This window comes from Periplaneta americana, chromosome 9 (assembly GCF_040183065.1).
Source record: "Periplaneta americana isolate PAMFEO1 chromosome 9, P.americana_PAMFEO1_priV1, whole genome shotgun sequence".
In the NCBI taxonomy this organism is placed as follows: Eukaryota; Metazoa; Arthropoda; class Insecta; order Blattodea; family Blattidae; genus Periplaneta; species Periplaneta americana.
Genome location: NC_091125.1, coordinates 76,318,406 through 76,341,001, shown reverse-complemented (window position 1 = coordinate 76,341,001; position 22,596 = coordinate 76,318,406). Strand labels below are relative to the sequence as shown.

The 22,596-nt window shown below is 34.1% G+C and overlaps 1 long non-coding RNA gene across 1 annotated transcript in view; it reads right to left on the bottom strand.

Moving 5' to 3' along the window:
- LOC138705666 (uncharacterized) overlaps positions 1-13,729 on the bottom strand; it is a 50,495-nt gene extending 36,766 nt beyond the window's left edge. The window contains exons 1-2 of the long non-coding RNA XR_011333718.1: positions 13,549-13,729; positions 2,487-2,537 (exon numbers count right to left, since the gene is read on the bottom strand). This is a non-coding gene — a long non-coding RNA (uncharacterized lncRNA). The remainder of the gene's footprint in view (positions 1-2,486; positions 2,538-13,548) is intronic.
- Between the last annotated feature and the right edge of the window lie 8,867 nt (positions 13,730-22,596).

The window sequence follows — 22,596 nt, the reverse complement described above, 5'->3', positions numbered from 1 at the left end:
CAAAAATGAGGTAATAAATTAACAAAAGTGAGAAATAATAATAATAACAAAAATGATCACAATGATAATAATAATAATAATAATAATAATAATAATAATAATGGCAGGATCGAAAACCGAGCTAGCTTAGGGGCCCAAATTTTATAAATCCGTTCTGATAGTAGCCTCACTGCCCAAATGTAGCCTACAATTCAAAACATGTAAATGTATAACAGCATAACCAGAATTGCGATTCTTATTGCTGAATTGCTTAATCTATTTTGAATTTATCATAAAAATGTTCAAGAGAGAATAATTGTTGATGGTAGACTGGGTTTATTGCAGGGTTTTCATGTGGACTGTTTTTTCAAGATCTCCAAAATGTAACATCCCTTAAACCAGGGCTGAGCACCAAGAGCGAATTCTACTCTCTCACGGGGAGCCATATGACTTCTCTTCAACCCCTTTCTTCCCCGCCGAACACCGCGCAGCGTTTATGCCGTGACGGGTGAAAATTAAGCGTCCCCGTTTAGAGTTTGGATTCGCTCCCGGTGCCCAGCCCTGCCTTAAACAATAGAATTAACAGTAAAGTATTAAAGTACCTAGTGAATTCGACAAAAATAAGTTTAATAATTATAAGGCAGAACAGAATAAAATATAGTCAACACTACTGTTCAGTCCCACTGAGTAATTTTATCCAATTTTACACACTTTTTTTGCTGCTTCTTTAATAATAAATGAAGGGTTCAGAACCATGTGGGCTAAGCTCCATTTACTAAAACCGTAGAAAATAAGGGTTAAAATTAAGTTAGTACCATAATTCAATGGAAACATATAGCAAGTAATATAAAGTATACACATTAAAACTAAATGATATGTCAATCTTAATTAAACTATGGTATTCACTTAACTTTAACCCTTGCTTTCTCCGTTTTTAATAAATGGCGCTTAACCCACTATGGCTCTGAACTTTTCAAATGCTAATAGGTTTAATGTACAAAATCGATAAAGCAGTGGGTTATCTACACCAAACATCAAAGAGACTACAGTATCTAACGGTATAGTCATATATATTAAACAATAATTATTGATATCTTAATAATTTTATTATTTTGTGCAAAATGAATAATTTGTTTTTCCTTCTTCATTACGTATTGCTAGTATACATGTCAAGAGTAGCATTTTGTTAAAGGTCTATGCATTGCATTATGTTCTTAAAATATTGACTTTGTTGCAACTGGCGTGCATGAGGCTATTTCGTGACAATCACGAAATGGAGTCGTGTAGTCTCATGTTTATATTCCGCTCTATGCCCATCACACCCATAAAGCGCCACGCCTCCTTTATCCACAATATTCTGATTGTTATATCATTAGAAAATGCACCGGTTGCAAGGAAAACAATTCTATGAGAACTCCCTGATAGGACTAACCAACTCGGAAATTTGCTTTAACGGTAACATTCCATAGGAAGAATTAGTCACATATAATAGATTTACTGCACGTAAAACGTTTCCTTGTTCGTGAGTGAATGTGAATATAGGATAAATGTTACAGTACGTCCAGGCCTACAATTTGTCCTCTACTCAGAGATATCACCACGACAATAACTTCAGGGGCCTCTGATAGACAAGAATGGATAATGTTGATTTAAACATCTCACTCATCCTTGAGATGACTGAATGGTCAGACCTTCGCCCTGTTACGCAGGCGGTCCGAGTTTTATTCCTAGTCAGGCCTGGAATTTTTCATTCAAAAATCCATAGTCACAGTTGCAGCAGACAAGGTCGCAGTTAGGGGTTTTCTCGGGGTTCTCCCGTATCCCTATATTAGACATTACATCATTCCGTCCGTCATCTCTCCATTACGTCGTCATTCCATAACATTTCCCGAGCACCGGCAGGCGACACACGGAGGGGGCTGGCCTAGGGACGTTTGGGGTTGCCTGTTAGGAACATGGATACGCAGCGAACCTTAGTGTAGTCAGCCGTCGTGGACTGGGAATGCGCTTAGATTGAGGGTCATCGCAATAGATGTAATAAGTAGCGCCCTCTCCCTAAATTCAATTCACACATTTCACTCATCCACAGCTTGTTTGTGTGATGACTGAAGAGTACGACGTAAACAAATTGAAAATGAACATAAATTACAGTATATCCAGACCAGTGTATAAGGGTGAATGATTTAGTCATGAAGTTTTCGGCATTTGAAATCACCTAACAACAAACATAGAATCTATATTTACGCAAACGTATTTCCGAAAAATAGAAACAATTTCATTCTATTTTGTTCGAATGTGTTACATAACAGCTACAAAATAAACGTGGAAATATACAAAGAGAAATAAGGGAAAATTATCAAAGCTGGTTAAAATATTAAGTTAATTTTTTCAATAACATTTTTGTTAGAAAAATGTTTAGTTTATGTAATGTCATACTAGAGAAATAATCTTCCTTTTTCATCTCTCAAAACTTGGGTACTTAAAATGTTATATTCACTTACACAGACCTTTCTTGTCCTGCAAACATCTCTCCTTACTGGTAGATCCATAAACGGAATCTGCAATAGTGAAAGATGCATCTAAATATTCATAAGCTTGTAGAACAGTAAAATAAATACCTAATACGACTGTAAAGAATAAACCTAGTTACTGTAACACTATCTAGAAAAAATAGATCTTGTTTCATTTGGTGAACATGAACTCTCCATTTCAGTTAATAATCTACGAATGAATATAATGACCGTTGTTATATTTTTCATCCCTAGTCTTCCACCAAATTTCTTGATTTTGAATGATTCACTGTTCTATTACACATCCTTCAATACCACACACTGGAGAAACAGGCTTATCCCTTTCGTCTTTTTTTTTATTTATTTCTATTTATATCTTAATTTCTTGTGTTATATTTTATAATCCTATCATATTTTTTTCTAGGATATTGATTCTTAAATTCCCAGAAGAATAATATGTAGTATATAGAAGTTATTTTCGACCAATCAGCCATCAGAAGAACAATTTAATGATATTTCCTAAATCCAAAGAACGCCCCGACGCAAACTGTTGTTCAAATGTTGCACGTCAAACAAAAGTTATAATGGAGTAATAATGAATTACATAACTATGGCAGGCCAAACAGTAATATTCAAGCAAAATCAAGACAATATTTTTGTACACAAAATATTTCACAAGAAATGCTCGGGATCAACTTCTATCCCGTTTGGTGAGTGATTTAAATCTGAATTAAATGGTGTGGAAACAATGGTTTTTATTCAACAACGCTGTCATCTGCAAAGGTTATTCAGACTCAAAATTCAATGTGGACGAGAAATGGTCAACTACTTTTCCCTAAAGCCCTCAACAGGGACAGAGTTCCTTCATGTACCATAAATTTATGACATGGGATCCACAGCTTTACTTCCGGAGGAAGGCATACCACAGTCTAGTATATACAGTCACGAAGCTTGAGTTGTGAGGGTGCTAAGAACAATAGACTGTGCCGGTACTATTTCGCATTGTCTGTAATGAGGCGATATTAGCGATCCTAGTGGTTAGCAACTATCTATGGATGCATATTTACTACGTATTGAGCTTCGTGACTGTATATACTGGACTGTGGGCAGACTAAGAACTTGATCGCCCAAATAGTTGGCCTACTTGAAATCATAGTGCTCAGGTAAGCCTGCTCTATATTAATTTTATCTACCACAAATCTCACAGAATTTTTCAGAGTTCAAATCACGATCCCGATCCCCTTTTTTGAAAAGCTACCTCATAAATAATAATAAAATAAACTAAAACGGTTTCCAAGTCCGAATCTCTCTATCACCATTATTACATCTAGTCACTGAGCTACCGCCGCGATCCAAAAGACGTACTGTATAAGGGAATTAAGAATACAGTACTAACAAAGCGACAGTCTTCAACTTTCGCTGCTAAGAACTCTGCAATCTTTGAACGTTGTATAATTTGACTTTACTATACCTAATTAATCTCCATTGACAATAATTTCAATAAAATCGGTTATTCCAAAAGCGTATTCTTTCATTGTCAAGCCGAAATTTAATGGCCTGAGAAATCTTAAAACATAGCTAAAATCGGTTCGTATATTTTTCATTTCTAGAGCCCGGATATACAGACAAAACGCTTATTATATTACATCATACGCATTCATTAGTGATATTCATTTAAAATAATTGGGAAACTTAATACACAGTTTGTTGTGCACGTAAATGCGTATTTAAGTAAAAAAAAATACTTTATGCTCATTTTCCTATTACCGATACCATAAAATATAAATTTGAAAGTAACATTAAGAAATTTTAATTCTGTTTGAAATTAACAGTTACTGGAAGAAAAATTTTAATCATTCTGGTACTCCATGCTTACATAATTTTATGAATTCCACTCCTTTCCTTTTCTTTATGGATACTACTTGCGTCATATGGCTAAAAAAACAACTATTTATAAGTCATTCGTTAACACATGAAACGTATTTGGCGTAAGGGGAAGTAGAAATTGACTTAGAAGCTTCCCCCCTTCGCTGAACTTTCACGTACAGCTAATAGGCCTAGCTCACTTACCACCACCATTATATGCAATGACGCACGCATTTGTTTACACGAGATAACGAATGACCTATACACTATCAAAATTTCTTAAGATGCAAGAACAGAAGTTTCTCCAAGCGAAATCTCAATACAATCTTTATTGTATACAGCAAAGTTAGATATTAAGGTTAATTCGTGATTATTACAGACCATATTAAACATAAATTATAAATGTATTACTGTAATTATAATTGCACATATACCGGAAATTAATAAAGGTAATAAAATACAATAATAAGAATTATAATGAAATAGGCATAATAATAATAATAATAATAATAATAATAATAATCATAATAATAATAATCTTCTGGCTTCGGATTTTGGATTTTTTACTTCTGATTTTACACTCTTTATTATCGTGAAATATTATTATTAATAATTCTGTAATCATGTTAACAACATGATGCAATATCATTGCTTGTGACAATATATAACACAGACCCATATCCGAAAGGAAAGAAGTAGACCAAATGTTCACTCTCCTGCCGGAAATCGAACCAGAGTCTGTTGGATCTGTGTCTATAAAAGCTTCCACTTGACACGGTGAGTAATATTCGTTCTATTTTAATTAAGGTTGTAATCAACCATTGTGAATATTTGCACGTGTATTGCAGTGTTTATTTTGCGTAGCCTATGTAGTGTATTTAGGTTTTGTTCACTACAAATTTAACCAGAAACCTCGAGCTGCAATTGTTAATGAACGCTCTGAGCATATTCAAAAACTAACATTTTAGCTCACTGTAATTAAGAATTGCCTAAAATAATCCACACATATTAGTTTGCAATAATTTTAGTTATGGATTTGATTTCGTGAGAAGTCTTAGTTGATGTTTCCTGGGGTTTGTCAAACCTCACCATACTTCTCATGTTCACATAGCAGAATAATTATGCGAGTTGAATTTTGTGTTGTTTTATTAATATTTTCTCCTATACAGTGATTTTATTGCTTTTCTTCTACACTTATACATTTTGTACGTATAGACCCATGAGTGGCTCGCTAGCTTTTCAAGTGCCGTACCAGGATGGAACCATGCATTTACGCTTACATAGGCCATAATGCGCGTTTCCAGTCAGACAAGTGGCCTCGGTTATTTCCATGAATCCGATGCTGACAGTGAGCTATCTACTTCAGCCTTAATGGATTTATATTTCATCCCCATACGAATATACGAATATCTGATCAATATTATGGTCCGGTGCGCCAAGCCTTTAAATCCTATAGGCTATCAGCATCGGAGACCCGTCCCACTTTGTAAGACTTCACCCCAGCCTATGTTCAACTATAACGAATAATAGATAAAATAAAGAAGAGTTGGAGTGTATCGATGGAATGAAAGAGATAATTGGAGTACCCAGAGAATAACATTCTACAACATTTGGATATTTCTCGGTTTACTATATCCTACGTGTGTACGTTTTTCGTGTAATCATCAACTCTGCCCAACAAATGCAAAGAAATTTGCAAAGACTTTATAATAATAATAATAATAATAATAACAATAACAATAACAATAATCGTGGAGTTACAGCCTTTAAGGGCCCAGACCGACCAGCCAGCAGCTAGCCTCACATCCTCGTGCCGAAACAGAGGTAGACGATAAACCAGCCACAATGGAGATATCGTGTGGTTAGCTGGTTAGCACATTGGTCTCTCCAGCCGCTATGGCTGGATTTCGTAATCGGATTTTGCCACTTATTGCAGCTCCCCAAGCGTATCAGATGCTGGATAGGCACAGATTCCATACACTGGCCCAAATTTCATGGCAAAATGTCTTCCAAGGACTCGAACCAGCGCGCACCCCGTAATGCAAGTACTAGGCAGGACCTTAGACCACGGCGCGGGACTGTTCTGAAATACAGAACCTTAGAAAAATTGGCGAGAATCTTTATTGAAAATAAAGAAAACAAGAAGAGGTGATATGTGTTGAGCCAGTAAATCCTGGAGAATACAACTTTGCATGAAGAATGTAACTTTTCATGTAGAACATTTATAAATAAGTTATGTATTTTATTTTTAATATAAGCTAATATAATTTTTATGGTAATGATAAATGATTGTCAGTGTATATTATATCAATAATATGCAAGTTTTCAAAACAAAACAAATCTATCACATAATATCTTCGCACGATTCCTCTACAAATTCAGAGCTACATCACTAGCATGTTAACAATATCTATCTGTGATCGAACCCCAGTCATCTTGTTCATCCATCCATCCATCCATCCATCCATCCATCCATCCATCCATCCATCCATCCATCCATCCTCTTGTTAAGACGCGGTAATTAAATGAAATAAATGTGGGTTGATGCTATGATGACAGTGCATTAAACTAATTTAGCTAAAAGATCAACATTCACCTCTGTTCATAGATATCCGATGCCTAAGCAAATATACAAAATGTTATTTGGGTGGCCACTAACTATATAGTTCTATAACTTTAGGAATACCTTTTCTCTCTGCCTTGTTTAGTGAGGCGGATAGTGACTGAATGTAAAAACTCAGAAGTAACATTTAGATTCCAGTAACTTCTGTCACAAAAACAGTCTCTCTCAAAACGTAATATGATTGGTTTAAAGCACTCATGAGTACCATCTGCCACACAGCCACCTGCGCTAACCTCTGTCTATACGAAGACTCGTTCAAGGTTATATGATACATGTGTCTGCCATCTACCCATATCACAAACTTTTACATTTATAATGCACTGTATGCCATAATTTTGCCGACCGTGGTGTATGTAACGCAAGCTGCAGCTTAAAAGCCACGATCAAGGATTTGAAATCCTGGTGGAGTAGTAATACTGTATACTGGCGTGGAATCATAAGAGAAACGGAAGATAATTATAATGTTCGAATTTTATTCACAATCGATTATACATACATATTTATAATAACTGAAGAAGTGGATTCCAAAGTATCCTAAGTCTTTTTTTAAGATTTTAACTTGCTTTATTTAATTGTTGTTAGAGAAGATAAATTCGCTCCAGCGTCGGGGATCGAACTCGAGTCCTTGGTTCTACGCACCAAGCGCTCTAACAACAATTGTTACCATAACAGATAAATTATGTAGGACCAAAAAATTAATCTTTACGTAGATTGTTTCATACATTTAATTCATCCTTTTCAAGCTTATAAATAACTGTGTAATTTTATTTAACAGACTCCTAAGTCTTGACTTATAATAGATCCGTTTGAAATAAACATATGCAGACACTAAGGACGTGAAATTTATTTTATCAATTTTTGTCATTTTTCTCATAACTTGTCATTTGAACTTAGGCCAGTTTGGAATCCATCTCTTCAAATACCAGCTCGAATGGAAAAATCATGTACAACGTATGGATCCAAATAGAATTCCAAAAGCCATGCATTATATCCGTCCATAAGGGAAGAGATTCTTGCGCCATCCAAAGAGGTGAGCTGAAAATTCAGCATTGAGATCTTGACAGGCCATTGGGCCTTACACTTGAATGGAGGAAGAAGAAGAAGAAGAAGATGATGATGATGATGATGATGATTATGTCCTTGTCGATGACAGATGCTGTATTTTCCTACATATGAGCTAAAGTTCTGTTTAACACACGCTACAAAATTTCACTCAATGTTCGTCCATTACCAAGTCCACAAAAATATGAAGACCTTGTAAGATGATAAAGTAGTAAAACGCGTAAGAATAATAAATTTGTTATCCTCTATCAATTTTTACAAAAAGAACAAAGCTTCAATAAGTACAATAAATGAGAAAAGATATGGAATGAAAATAATAAATCAGAATATAAACAATGAGTAAGTCTTACAATTGAGTCTATAGTTTCAAGTGTTCTCCTTCTGAGTTATGCATCCAATGCATCAGAGTTCGATTCCCGTCAAGAAAAGTTGAGATATATTTTTATTCTTTAGGCACTGCGAGTATTATCTCGCTTTGAGCGAATTTGTCATGTTACCGTAAACTGCGACTATATGCCGTGCTTACCATATGATGAGAACCAAACTACTGGTAGATACTGTCTTCTAAAGGCTGGTTCACAATAAACCGGAAACAAAAACGAGAACGAGAACGGAAATATTGTTAAAATAAATGTATTTAAACGATAGCATTCGCAATTGACTATTGTGAACGCTCACATTTAAATACATTTATTTTAACATTATTTCCGTTTCCGTTATCGTTGTCGTTTCCGTTCCCGGTTTATTGTGAACCAGCCTTTATCCTCATGCAAACGGGAAAGGAACGGGCCAATACACCACTAGGATAGTTTGATCCTAATGTGAAATAAAAGATTGATGCGTGTAGTCTGTGCATGTTCCTGTACTCGAATTACTATACTTAAGAACACTACTATTAAAACTACTTCTCCTGCCGGGAATCAAACTTGGTACTGCTGAAACATAACAAATTCTAATTCAATACAGTGCAGGAATGACATGACCTTCCTACAACAGCTGTTTTTGTTCATTTAGTTATGAATTAGCAAACATTTTCACTAAATAAATTGGTTCTTTACGCATATCATACGATATAGATCAAACAAAACATTCTTTTACGAGTTAGGTTAATAGACGCGTTCGTCCACTCCCCCTCCAACCATCTCTTTGGAAATTATAAACCAACATTACATTTTCACAGACAGCAAACGCAGGTTATGTAATCTGAAATGGCAGGAAATATGTGACGAACCAAAGTAATTAAATATTCCCGCAAATTTGCTCAAAATTAACTCTAACGCACATTACACATATACAATAAAATGTAATGTAACGTAACTGTTATGGAATCTACAGTAAAACGCGCCAATGAATTTACCTTATTCTCTGCTGTTACAATATAACGAATACCGTTTTGAGATTTTTTGTGAAACTTCTACATCTGTTGTTGAAAAACATGTTACACAGTCTGTGTCGTGAAACGTTACCGAGTTACCGACGCACGGAAAAGAGTATACTGTGGCTACATTTCGGTAAATATTAAGTACGAAATTGATTATGATTTTATTTCATGTATCCATTACCGAAAACAAAATGTCTCTTTAATAATTATAATTCAATTTTAATGGGGAAACATGCAAGATATTATTCCGTAAAATATTCAATCGTACGTAAAAATATACGTCTTGAATACACAACTTTTAACACTATATCACTTCGGAATATGTATTATACGTCTTCCTCGTGTTAAATATTACTGTACCTGGTTAACATGTTTAATGAAGGTCAATAACAGACCGAAACATGTTGACTAGGTACATTAATATTAAACACGAGAAAGACGTATAATACATATTCCGAAGTAAGTAAAATGATGCAAAATTATCTCTGGAATCTAACTGCAGGTAAAATATTATTTTGTTTATGTCCCAATCAAATGGATTATGTATTTCTAATAGGCCTATAGTACCATGCTGGTGTAAGCAAAGTGGCGCAAGAGAATCACGTATGAAAAAACAATTTTATTAAATAAATGTACAGTATGTATACTGTTTCTATGAAAAAATACATTAACTACCCATTTCCCTCATCTGAAATGTAATCCTGAATAACTACATAGGCATATAAACTGATAAATTAGTTCTTAAATGATTAATTGTACCTTTATTTATGTAAAAAGCACTAGTTTACTTTTCCTACGAAACCAGAATTCGTATTTTGGAGAGCCCAAAGTGGTCTCGTAAACGAATTTATAGTAGATTAGCAATTACTCATAATGAAAAAAATCACTTAAAATTAGGTGGCTATGGATATGTAAACAATTTTAATTACCTTATAAAATTTACTAATACAGATATTATCACTTAAAATTTAGTAGGCTATGCATATGTAAACAACTTCATTTACATTATAAAATTGACTAATACAGATATTGTATTATTCACATTTCTAATAGTAAGATTAAAGGAATTTAACGTTAACAAACTAAGAGACAGGATTTGTCTGGGCACTGTCGTTTCCTCTGCTTTTATTTTACTATTTAATTTATGTGAAGCCACAGCATCGGTTAAGGCATGCAGCTCTGATGCCGCAGGAAGACTACGATTGTGGGTTCGAATCTAGCCTACGGTACAGACGTTTGTTCCTGTTGAGACAAATTAATAATGTGCTGTGTTGTCTTACAGTATGTAGAGGCCTGGTATTGTGTTCACTTTACGTCACGAAAATTCAATCATCTTTCTGTATGCTTAATGTTACGTTACGAAAATTACTTCTGAAGATCACAATCCGTAAGTGTTGGACTATTTGAATAAATTTACATGGAGTTTGATTGTCACTGTGATATTGCTAAAGGAATAGAGAGCGCTGGAGATACAATCTGGAGTCCAGATTTTCGTTTTAAAGCAATATATCATTTGATAAGCGATCTTTCTGCAGCCTTTCTTCGAAAGGAGGAACAAGTTGCAATAACAGTTTATAAAAATTAATAAAACTGAACTGAATACTAAGTGTTATTAAAAGAGAACGGGGAAGTAGCAACGATTAACAGCAAAGATAAAAATTATTGCATTTCTTAATCCAAATCTCTACTATCAAAACTATAGATATGCGTTATGTTAATCCAATTGATAAATTATTTGATCCTTCGCGCCGTATGTAACTGTATGAGAAAATGAGATGTGAAATATCATACTAGCAGCAATATAATTTAGAGATATTCATGCATTCATAATCAAATGTAGGTTATGGAATACTCAGTTATATAATATGTTCCATCCTTACAATTATTCATTTCGAACAATAATTTTATTCATTGATATGTACAGAAAAGCAAATTAGTCCGTAAATGTGGAATATAAGAAACTTTACGAATGTGTATTTTTTGTTACGCTGATGCACAAAAAAACACAATAACAATGGCAACATTGGCCATGATTTTCCTATAATATAACAGTAATAGGTTTATTACGATTGGGCTATTATTATTTGTAGGTAATTATTTACTTTAGCAATACCGTAGTTGTCTCTTTTTCATGGAAGTAACTGAACAAGTGGTGAACGACATAATAAATAATGGGGTACGAACGGTCAGTGAAAGTAAATAGAAATAGTTATGTTTTTAATTGCGGCAAATAACGTAACACCAATAGAAAGCAAGTCGAGAAAGTGTCGTTGCAAGATTTCAGGTCGAACATAACCTAAACTAACCTAACCGAACTTTCGGAGAGTGAGGGGTAATCGAAAGCACAACTGAATGGAAATCACACAGCAAGAAGTAAAGAAATAGTGGATACGAACGGCATCGCTAAAGTAAATAATTACGTACTTGTATTATTATTATTATTATTATTAGTAGTAGTAGTAGTAGTAGTAGTAGTAGTAGTAGTAGTAGCAGCAACAATAATGACAGTAGTAGTAGTAGTAGTAGTAGTAGTAGTAGTAGTAGCAGCAGTAAATTCGTAGTATGAAGAGTAATAGTTGTAATAGGTCTATATCAGTTTTAGCAGTGACAGTAGTAGTCTACATCATTAGCAATAATAACAGTAGCAGTACTATTAGCAATAACAGCGTTAATAGTAGAAACTAGTGTTAGTAGCAACTGAAGTAATAAAATCAGTATTATCAGTATCAGGAGCAATACTTTTAGCGGCATTACAAGTAGTAACAGCAGTAAATGAATATTAGTAGTAATTTACCAGTTCAATATCAGTAAAACAAATAATAATAGGAGTAGCAGGGGCACTAATAGTGCTAGAAGCAGCTTAAAATGGCTAAACAAAATCTCCAATCTAACGTTAGTAGTGTTTGCAAGTCAAATTGTATTCTTGGAAGTGAATTATTGTAAATCTCACGAGATTAATGTAAATCTGGTAGTATACTATAATAAAAAACTTTAATTTGAGAATATTACCAATGCTTGTTGATAATAGTGTTAAAATGTAGAATTTAATTATAAAATATATTTATCCTACGCTGTACACAATAACAATGCTTATCATCCATGTAGTAAAGTGGGCGGGTACATTTAAGAGAGGTGATAGCAGGTAGAGTGCGCAGCGAACTAGAGTTTTGGGCGAGCTCGACATTCAGCCACTTCCGCGGGCTGCAACTAAGTTGGCAACTAATTTCTTCTTTTAAGTGTAAGTTTCAAGTACTTAAAACTTCTATTTCAGTATTACAACAAAAAATTACAGTATTTAACTAACTAGGTCTCTTAAATCTGTCCATAGCTTGACTAAGCTAAATTCAGTTAATTTGAACATAAAAATTGCAAGTCTCGTTCATCGAGAGACAGTCATTTATTTTATTTTATCCAAAACGCCTACAATAATGAACTAAGAAAATCGGTTTTAACTTCAGCTTAAGATTCAACTTTATTTAACAGTTATTCAGTAATAAATTGTGACATATAACTATCAACTTTTTTAAGTTTATTACGAGTATCAACTTTTCCAATGTAGTTTTCATCTCTACATAACTTTTAAGTTTTGTCCAGGGATAGATGACAGCCGATTGTTCAACGAGAATTACAAAAAATGAACTGAACGGAATTAATGCTTAAGTAAAACGCTATCAAAGAGAAGAAAACTAAAAAAAAAAAAAGGAAAAGAAAACCGGAATCTTGTTACTCATCAGCTACATAAACATACAATTCTAATACATTCGGCCATGTCAGGAGTGGCCAAGCAAACAGATTGAGCCCTAAACTCATAGTACTTCAGGTACTTCTTACCGTTTACTTCATCTTGTGTAAAGGTTGATGAAAAAACGAAGATATAGAAATAGCTTCAAAATCAAATCATGTTAAAAAAAAGTAACTTATTGTTTTCATAAGTTAAAAAGAATAGTATGAGATGAAGAATTAAGTGCACAGAAAACAGAAGTGAGAAAGATTATTTCCAGCAAAGCAGAAGAATGTGACAACTTCATCACAGCAGGTTTAAGCGATGTTAGTTGTTGTGGGGCTCATAACGGGATTACAATTGACCACTCCTTGTCATATGGTTGAATTTAAAATAATTCATTTACCTTTATTTATTTCACAAGACAGAAACGCATTCCAGTAGTTTTAAACACTAAATCAGCATAAACAAAACAAAAGTAACAAATACAACGTAACCACATGCAAGAATACTGTTGCGATATATATTGTTATGATTTCACTACAACAATCGAGAGTTAAAACGAATGCCGGCACGCGCGTCGCACCGTCTACCCAAACACTGAAACCGAGGTGGGAGTGGTCGCTGTGTAGAAGCGATGCGACCTGGCCGCGGGAGGGGGTGCTAACCATACCATGTAACGTGGGGGAGGCATGGCAGCGACGGCGCCTATCAGCAAATACGTTCCACTAAGTCTACTTACACCGAGTTCTAACGTTCCAATAAGAGATGGCAGCACGAGCTACAACGACAAATTTCGATGTTGCACGATTCTGTAAGAAAGTTCTACAGATTTGTATGACAGTGAAACGTGAAAGAGATGTAAGATGTCTCTCGTGCCCAATGAAGCTATCTGCTCTTAGAGGGTTGAAATGGGATTGAGAATAGAGCCTGTGGGAACAATCGCAAAGTTTAATCCATTATTTATTATGTAGTTGACATCTGAAAAGACTATAGTGAGTGTCAGCTTATTTCTTACCCGCTATATTATTTCTAGAAATTCTCTCTTAGCACACGTAGTTTGTACTGAAGTAGCATCATTAAATTTATATTTTATAATTTCCTCTATTTAATTTTTAAAATTCATTATATAAATAAGATGATAAAACAATAAAGATGGCAGTACGATTGATTCTCTAGAGGCTAATATTATTAAGTGGAATGTATAAGTGGTTGGTGGTTGTGTGATTTGAAATAATTGTAGGTTACCGCTTGATGAGAATCGTCTGGGCACAATCATAAAACAAATAACTTGAACTTCTAGTAATTAACATCGCAACCAATGCAAGAAAATAAATGCAGCATTCGCTGCTCAAGCCATTAGTAAGATGCTATATTGAATGTAATAATATGTAGTTACGAATGCATTACTATTCCATTCTCATTTATTTTTCTAATAATGATATGTTGCGGATTGCTAAGGAGCAAAATGCGCTAAAGCTGCGTCTACACAGTTCAATTTTCCATGCGAGTACGCATGCAATTTAGGAAAAATATTGAAAGAATCGAGTTTAAAACGCCCGTTCAATTAGGATGCATGAAGATTTTGTGTATACATGGTACACGCTTTTGAACGTCATCTTCACTATATATATCTGTGGTTTGGTTCTAAAAGGGCCAATGTCAAAAATGTTAGTTTTGAGATAAATGGGTTTGAAGTTTGCTTATTTTGTACAGTAAACCTATGGCATTGGCTTGTGAATCCTCTGTACCTTCCATATTAACTGCAGCAGACATTGACCCTTTTAGTATATGGAAGAACAGACCGAGATAAGCTCGAAAGTGTATATAACTCAAAAGTGCAAAAAATTGACATTGTCTCTTTTAGAACCAAGCCATATATATATATATATATATTAGTATTAAATAATCAATTTTGCATAGGGTGACCAGTTTCACATCGATAGAAAAGAGGATACAAAGCTTCAAAAAGGAGAACATTTTTCGATAAAAGACGACAAACTATGTAGGCCTACTTAGATTTAGGACTGATCCTATATTATACTATAAATTATGTCAATATCTATTTTCTTACAAAATATTTACAGTACAGATTTAGGCTTATATCATACTTCAAAGTGTGTTAATGTTACAAAATAATTATGGTAAAACTTGATAATGATTTTACAGTTAGCTACATATGAAAGTCAATAATTATAAAGAGGACAGAAAATATCTATTTAGTTTTAGGCTTAGGCCTATATCAACACCGCCTATATTATACTTAAAATTATGTCAATATCTATTTTATTACAGTATAGGCCTACTTACGATAAAACTTAATAATATAAAATGATTTTACAATTACATGAAAACCAAAGGGAATTATAATTATTATCAAAATACATAAAAAAGACCGCACAAAATGTGAATTTAATGTTACTTTGTAAGGAAATACAGTAAAGTCACAGTCTACTATATACAGTCGCGAAGCTTGAGGTGTTTTTTTTTTTTTTTTTTTGCAAATCTCGTGATAAAGCGCTCCAAGCGGTTAGCAACTAGAAACAATAGACTGTCCATGGTCGACTTTGGACTGTGTCGTATTTCTATCGAGTGCTAGCTCGTTGCGTATTTCACATTGATGCTTGTGAAATGTTCGTTATTGGTTATAATGAAAATGTTAATGGCTAAAATATAATAATTGGAATAATAATATGGGACAAGGAGGAGACGTTTGTAGTGCTATAAATTGTAGTAACAGTAAGAGAAAGAGGCCAGAGTTATCCTTTTTCCGGTTTCCGAAAGATTCAGAAAGGTTCCTGGGTTTCCACAAGAATGCTGTGCAGAAACAAAACTGTTAATTTGAAGTTATTTGTGACTGTTAGAATATATTATATCCTTAAATTTCACAATGAAATGTTACAGTCTAACTGAAAGGACATTAGATACCGGTTAAAGTTCTGTCACTTAGGCTGCTAAATTTCCAGAGAAATAAAGGTTAGGTCTACTTTTTTTTTCAGAGGATATATTTTTAATTGTAGCTATTAATTTTGTTATTATTTTTATGTGTTATTTCACTAAAGACGTAGAAAAATTAAGTTTGTTTTAATGAAATTTATTGATCACGTTTTATTTTCAATTCTGATGGGATTATTATTGCTTAGGCCTACTATTTTCTTCAAAGGATATGTTTTTAATTATAGCTGTTAATTTTGTTGTTATTTTTATTTGTTGCTTTACTAGAGACGTAGAAAAAGTCTGTTTCAATAAAATTTATTGATCACGTTTTATTTCCAATTCTGGTGTGATTATTATTGCTTAACCTCATCCCACTTTGTTAACTACGTAAGCCTACACTACAAGTACCGGTACACGTAAGTTACTTCATTAATTCATATTTCCATTATTATTGTTGTAAAGAGAAATGCAAATTAATATTTATTGGTTTCATAGTTAATTATCGCTATAATATTGAATGAGTGAAGCTATTATAGTAAATTTCAGTTCGTTTTGCACAAACAGAAATTATATTAACTTATTTCTTGCAGGTATCTTCGAGTTTATGGTGGAATTTAATATACTTCATTAAAATAATAAATTAACTTTATGCATTTAATATTTCAATAATGGAAGGAAGGTGTTAATTTTTCCAAAAGAACACGACAACGAAAGTGTAACATATTTTGTCGGCTGCTAGGAGAGAGATCTGAGATGATGGGGCGATAGTAGCGATCCTAGTGGTGGGCAACTACCCATGTTTGCATTTTTACTACATATTGAGCTTCGCGACTGTATATAGTAGACTGTGGTAAAGTTATGATCGATGACAAAGAGTATATTCCGTCGATGCTGCTGCTACCTACAGGCCAATTACTTGAAAAGGCGTCAGATCAGATACTTTCAAAATATCAGGCATACAAGTTACGAAAAGGAGGACATTTCTTGATTTTAAAAAAAACCGCCCGGATCCCGGACAAAGGCTAAAAAAGGAAGACATGTCCGGACAAAAGAGGACGTTTGGTCACCCTAATCTTGCATTCATTGCTTGAATGCGTAACGTTTAAAGAGAAGTTGAACCGTGTAGAACCGCGTAGCTCCACCTTTAAAGTGCATCTACACGGTTCAACTTTTCTTTCAACTTTTACGCATTCAAGTAATGCATGCAATAATCCCGAAACGCATTCAACTGAGCATGCCTTTTCGGACTAAAATTAATACGTATGCGGGAATTGAAAGCTAGCCATCGCTGTACTTTTTTCGTTCAACATTACCATGTAGCAAGCAGTTTAGTGTCATAGGTGGCCATGAGCAAACTGAAAATTGTTTTGTTTCCTTGAACACTTCTAGAATTAAAGTAAAAATATACATATAGGCACTACAGTGAAAGAATTCCAGACACTGATTAAAAATAGCATAGTGCCAGTAAATAATAATTAGGCCTACATGGAAAAACATTGCTATAGCCTAGGTCTAAACCCCAACTATTATGTATTAAACGCAATGTAGACGATATAAAATATAACATAACCAAAAAGTTTTGTATAAATATAGGCCCTGCTGTGAAATAATTACAGATACAAGTGAAAGATATCATTATAGTAATGCGAGGTAGATCTAATTTTCTGTATTTGAAACAAACGTCATTAAATAACATTATCGTATTTTAATTCATGGCAATGAGGTCATTCATATGCATCTAGTGTGCCCACATATGAAATATTATTGTGATTTCTCTCGTGATTTCCTTCTGGAGAAAAAGTGGTGGATAATTATGTGGAATATATTATAGCGGAAGGGAGATGATTACTCTCCAGTACATGGAAATTTTGTCGTTTTTAACCTCCTTTTCGTCCAACTTTAAAACTTTCAAAACGTAAACGGAGTTCAAAGAAAAATGATGTTAAAAACATATATACAATATTTAGGGTTTCATAATTATATGAAGTATAGTATAGCGTCCTGGGGGGATCATCGTTCTAACCACACGATACCTTCATTCTGGTTGGATGATCGTCCACTTCTGCTTCGGCATGTGGGCGTGAGGCCAGCAGCCGGCCGGTCGCTCTAGGCTCTTCACGGGCTGTAGCGCCACGGATTATAGTATAGCGTACTATACTCTCAGGACTCGAGAATTCATTATTATTATTATTATTATTATTATTATTATTATTACTATTATTATTATATTTTTGTATTATTATTATTATTATTCCAAGGAACATACATTAAAATAGAGAAGAGGTCAAGTGACAATGCTTTAATGAATAGCAGCTTAAAAACGTATATCAGATTGCTAAACCGAGTGGTTTCCTAGCCTCTGACACCATACGTTTAAATTTAACTACATTTCTAAGAATTCTATGTACCAGTGTGCGTAGGATTTTCCCACTTTTGCTATCACAATATATTATGAAATAAACGAAAATATTAATACTGATGAACGCAATTTAAAAAATGTTGCATTCGTGAATAATCATCCGCGAAAGGAAGGAAGTCACCACTGCCGTTTATATCTCTTCTTACTCGGTCACTTGGAGATGTTGTAACACAGGAGAAAAATCCTAAAGAGCTTCACCAGAAAAACATGCAACACAGCGTATGTTCCCATATAAGAGTATGGGGAATGGCAGAACTAAGCAAATGAGAATATACGAAACAGTAAAAAGTAATATAATACGTTCAACTGTTCAATTGAACAAGAAACAAGATACAAAATAAAAAATGATTTAAATAAAGGAAGTCTGAAACAAAATGATGAAGAAACTTCATAATGAGAAAAGTGACAAGTAAAAATGCTTAAAGAAATTACTAAGAAAATAAACTAAGAGAGAAAGGAAACAGTGCGAAATATAAAAAACTAAGCAAGAGAAAGAAAAAAATAGAAGATGAAATAAGTAAAGAAAGGAGGTGAAAGAGAAATAGAAAGTAGACAGGCAAGTAAGCAAAAGAAGAGAAATACACATAAAAGAGAAAGAAAAAAGAAGCCAAATAGAAAAGGAATAAAGTAGAAAGGAGATCAACCACTAAACGTGCAATTTTAATGTTATATTTAGAGAAGTAACAAAAAAAAAATGTCTACAATAGTTGTTCTATGTCGTAAAGTTGAGGTAGTATTGCCGATATTGTAAGCATTATCAATGACGCAAAATCCTAGTGAACTTTCTTACTCACCCAATACATTGACAAAACAGAGCCATCGTGGCGGAAAAAATTGTTAAATATATAATACGCGTCTATTAAGCATGAAATGTAATATTCTTCTTTGAAGTAATATATTCCTAGGCCTACCTCTGAAGAATATCTAAATACGTAAACATAATATTTGAACTTTTATTTACGCACCGCCATGGCGGCTCAGTACCAGCGCGTTGGGGGGGGGGGCAGGTTCAAAACCCGCTCTTTCCTGGATTTATAATTTGTGTTGGGCAAGCTCATGGTTCAGGTAACACAGGGATTTTCTCAGGATACTCAGGTTTCCTTGTGACATCCTAATAATTTAACATCATTCATTAAGAGTACAACGTAGACCCATCGCCTATGGTGCACTTTGGATAGTAATATGCTATGATAGATTTAAATTGACTAGCAAATGCATTAACAATTTAATTTTGATCCGTGATTTGAACTCCATTTAATAATAATTCAGTGGGATAATTATTGGTTTCACGAAAATATGCAACGTATTTCCAAAATATTCGGTTCATTCCTTAAATTATCATCAATTTGTCCAATTTAATCATAGCTTTGACTCGTTACCTAACATTAGAAAAAATTTGATAATGATCAGTTTTATATTTTTTGTAATTTCTATGTGCTTTATTTTTTTAATAAGTTGACGTAAAATTGTTGTGTAGTTTATGGGTTATTTCCTCGACGGATTCAATGTTGAGTAATTCATGCAGGAATTTATTTGATGTAGTGTAGTCTTCTCCGGTGATAGAGCGAAGGACTGCCCGTTGATCTCCTCGTAGTCTCCTTTGAAGGCTTTTATTGTGTGATGAACAAGCTAGATACTTGCTCTGAATGACGTGCTGTAGAAGGTTTTCTATATCAATAAAAAAACTCTATTGATCTCAGGTTCGAACCTGAATTCAATTACACCAAGGCCTTTGACTTTACCACTACGCTACAGAGAGAGAATTCTTGTGTGGTCTATGCTTCTCGACACTGGCGACATCTATGAGCACGCTCGTAGAATCGGGGTTAACAACGGCAAGTTAAGGGCCATGTCATTGATCAACAAAAATGTTTATTTGCAATGTGTTGCCCCTCCATCGGTAATAGCATTTTGTTTCCTATTTTAATTTCGTTCTGATATAAATATATTATAAAAATAAATTGGTCTAATATACAGACTGAGACAACAGAAGGAACACAAAGTTTTACAAGTCAATGGCAGTTTCTACATGAACATATGGTGCAGAGATCTGGACTTCAACTAAAAGTAATAAGAGAAGAATCAAGTCTGCCTAAATGTACGTGCTTTCTTAATGGCTGGGGTAAGCTAACGTTACGTGACCAGAAGAGAAATGAGCGTATTAGATCAGAATTGGAAATATTTAACATGAATAATAAAGTAGAAGACAAAAAAAATAAAGCAAATGATATGAACATATGGAAATAATGTACGATCATAGAATTTCCAGAAATTTGTTATTCTACAAACTACAAGGATGGAGACAGACCAAAACTGATATGGTTAGACAAATAATATTCCAACGGGTACGGTACGGGCCAATCGGCTCATGCCCTGAAGGAGAAGAAGAAGAAGAAGAAGAAGAAGAAGAAGAAGAAGAAGAAGAAGATGATGATGATGATGATGATGAAGAGGAGGAGGAGGAGGAGTAGGAGGAAGAGGAGGAGGAAAAAGGAAGAAAACGATGACAACGACAAAGATGACTAATACACAATCAAATTACAAGTTCATTAATGAACCAAACAATAAATTCTGCGCTCTATCAGGAATACAGCTGTACCTGGAATTTGTCACCCAGTTTCGCGAATAAAACTACAGTTGCTTAAAAATGGAAAATATGAACCTATGCTAAGAGAAGTAATTAATGAAGGGCATTAAAAATATTCTCTCTTCATATGAAGAAACATTCCGAAATATGTCAAACTCAAAAATAAATTTTTCACTATGGTAAACTTAAAGTGTATATTATGTGTCTTATTATTTACTACTTTAATATTGCAGAACTCGCAATTACAAATCAAACTAGTGGCCGCATAGGTCTGTAGCTGCTCTCGGCGCCGAAATATTACTCAGAGAAATCGCGTGGCATAGCTATTTTTTTTACGCAACTCTGGCGCCCTCATAGGCTACCCGTAGCAAGGAGAGTTTGAGTCATTGGGCGTGATCAGATAAGTTACATGGGTTCCTGGCCTTCATTGCTATACGAAAAAAATAAAAACTTATGTTAATAAAATAGAAATAGACACTTTTAGGATTTAATACCTTAAAATAGGTCACAATGGGCAAAATAGGCATTTCAGACAACATAAAATCGCTTACAAACGTTCATATTTTAAACAAAACTTAAATATATCCAAAAAATATTGTAAAACTTTCTCCGGTGTGTAAAAAACACACCAAAATATCAAGAGTTACGAATATTCTAATGAGTATCAATGTTTCATATTTTACATACAAGTTGATTCATTATCATGAAACGTCAAATTTCCGTTAAGAAATGTATAAACAATAATATGAAGGAAATAATTATATTAGTTGGTTTCTTCAAAACATGTAACACGTGCCACACTCGTTTTCCGTTGTATGTTTTAAGAGGCGGCAGTCACATTCCTTCAGCGATTTTGTGGAAGATTTGGTTCGTTATTGACTCTCGGAAGTGTAGATGTACTTAATTTTTGACAAGTTTCATTACCTGGCAAAGTTTACAACATGGATATTATTGTTGGCATTTTCAGACTACCGACTACTTAGAAATGTATTTATGCATGTCACATTTCTGATGTAGGCCTACAGTACGTCATCGCAGTAGCTAGTGGCTTCATATGTGGACATACTGAGCAATCTGTAAACACACTTGTCTTTGTGTACACTCATTTTACAAACATTGTAATTAAATATTTCGCACACATAATGTAAATATATTTCATTATGCAGCATACTTTACGGCACGTACTGTGTATTATGTAGTCATACCCTCCGTTTTAGTTCGAGTGCAACGGCATGTAGGCCTACGAATCGAGTGTACCCAGTTTCGATTCTCGACAAGAAAGCAAAGATTATTCTTTTCCCCACAAACACTACTGTGTATGTGTTACTTTTTTGTGTGTTCTGTAGTTTTCTTAAATGGTAGCTTCGTGCCACTCTAAAAATGTGGTTTCCGGCGTTATCTAAGAGCAGTGAAACCGCTAATGCGAAAACCTTTGGAGCGTGGACACAGCAATATTGGGTTCGAACCCCATAATTATATTACACAAATATTCGTTCATTGTCAATCTGATG